This window comes from Heterocephalus glaber, unplaced genomic scaffold (genome assembly GCF_053883595.1).
Source record: "Heterocephalus glaber isolate CG9 unplaced genomic scaffold, H.glaber_assembly_v1.0 deba00001662, whole genome shotgun sequence".
NCBI classification, from domain to species: Eukaryota; Metazoa; Chordata; class Mammalia; order Rodentia; family Bathyergidae; genus Heterocephalus; species Heterocephalus glaber.
In genome coordinates, this window is record NW_028258403.1 from 710,062 (window position 1) to 711,799 (window position 1,738).

Sequence of the window (1,738 nt, forward strand, 5' to 3'; positions counted from 1 at the left end):
ATTTTTTTAAATCATTTCTGCTTATGTGACTTTCGGCAGAAACTGCAGAATTGACTCCTAGATTGTCAACATTTCATATTTCATCTAATGAATTTATTTTTTCTGGTGCTTCTCAATAAGAAAAGCACTTGGCTTTTCATTGATGCACATGCTTCTGATTGTGGAGTGTAGATATAGATTTCTGGATGAAACAGTTCTCTGTTTTTATTTACAGAGAACCACTAAAAATCTGTTTATTAAGTACAGAAAGGTGGCAAGGAACTTCCAAACCTCTCGCTGAGATATTCACTTTTCTCAAGATTATTGTAGGTATGAGTTACAGATCAATGGCTTTTACTTAGTCAAGCATCTTGACCATGACAAATATTCCCCACAGTCTTTGCCAAGAAATCGTGTCTATTTTAAAGGCTTTTAGATTCATTATTGTTTAGTAGTTTTGATTATTTTTGCACATTTCAGTGGATTTTAAATAGTTACGTGAATATGTATTTTATCTCTCAACTTTGTCTCACAGAATTTAATCTTAGTTTGATTTTGTTTTAGGTAATATATGTGAACAGACAAGCAAATGGAAAAACAAAATAACTCCATGGTGTCTGAGTTTATTTTGTTGGGACTCACAGAGTCTCATGAGCTGCAGATTTTCTTTTTTTTCCTTTTTTTCACCATCTACACATCCATTGTATTAGGTAACCTCATCATTATCTTTGTAATAAAATTGGACCCTCAATTGCACTCTCCCATGTATTTCTTACTGGCTAATCTCTCCTTTATTGATATGTCCCTGGCATCCTTTGCTACTCCTAAGATGATCTATGACTTAATCAGTGACTATAAGACCATCTCCTATGAAGGCTGCATGACTCAGATGTTTTTCCTTCACCTTTTAGGTGGAAGTGAAATGATGTTGCTTGTAGCTATGGCAATTGATAGATACATTGCCATATGCAAACCCCTCCATTACAAAAATATTATGAGCAATCATGTTTGCATTGGACTTGCACTTGTTTCGTGGACTACTGGCTTGGTGCATACTACAAGCCAAATGATTTTCACAGTGACTTTGCCTTTTGTGGTCCCAATGTTGTGGATAGTTTTTTTTGTGACCTGCCCCGGGTGATCAAACTTGCCTGCACAGACACTTATGCCTTACAGCTGTTAGTCATTGCAAACAGTGGACTACTGTCTTTATTCTGTTTCATCTTTTTGTTCATCTCCTATAGCATCATCCTGATTGCTGTCCAGCATTACTCCACTAGGGGATCTTCCAAAGCTTTGTCTACTCTTTCAGCTCACATTACAGTAGTTGTGTGTTTTTTTGGACCTTGCATCTTTATCTATATATGGCCATTCAGTGGTGTCTCCATTGATAAAATACTTTCTGTTTTTTATACAATTTTTACTCCCCTTTTAAATCCAATCATTTACACATTCAGGAATAAAGATATGAAGATAGCATTAAGAAAAATAAAGACCAAGAATGTTAGTTCCATATCAATCTTTTAAATATTGTAATCATAAAAATTAACATTATCATTGTCTTTGTTATCATCACTTTAGATTAATGTGCATAATTTTGTAGCAAACATAAGCTACATTATGAGAAGTGATGACATTTCCTTAGAAAACAATATAGGCAATAAAATATCTTGACCTTTCAAAATAAATTTCAATCTATCATTCAAGTTGTAACTTTATTTTTGTATAAGTTAAACTATGGGGCAATTATAAATTGTTG

The 1,738-nt window shown here is 33.7% G+C and overlaps 1 pseudogene; it reads left to right on the forward strand.

Moving 5' to 3' along the window:
- The first annotated feature begins 568 nt into the window (after nt 1-568).
- Nucleotides 569-1,506, forward strand: LOC101701101 (olfactory receptor 4K13-like; annotated as a pseudogene).
- The last annotated feature ends 232 nt before the right edge of the window (nt 1,507-1,738 follow it).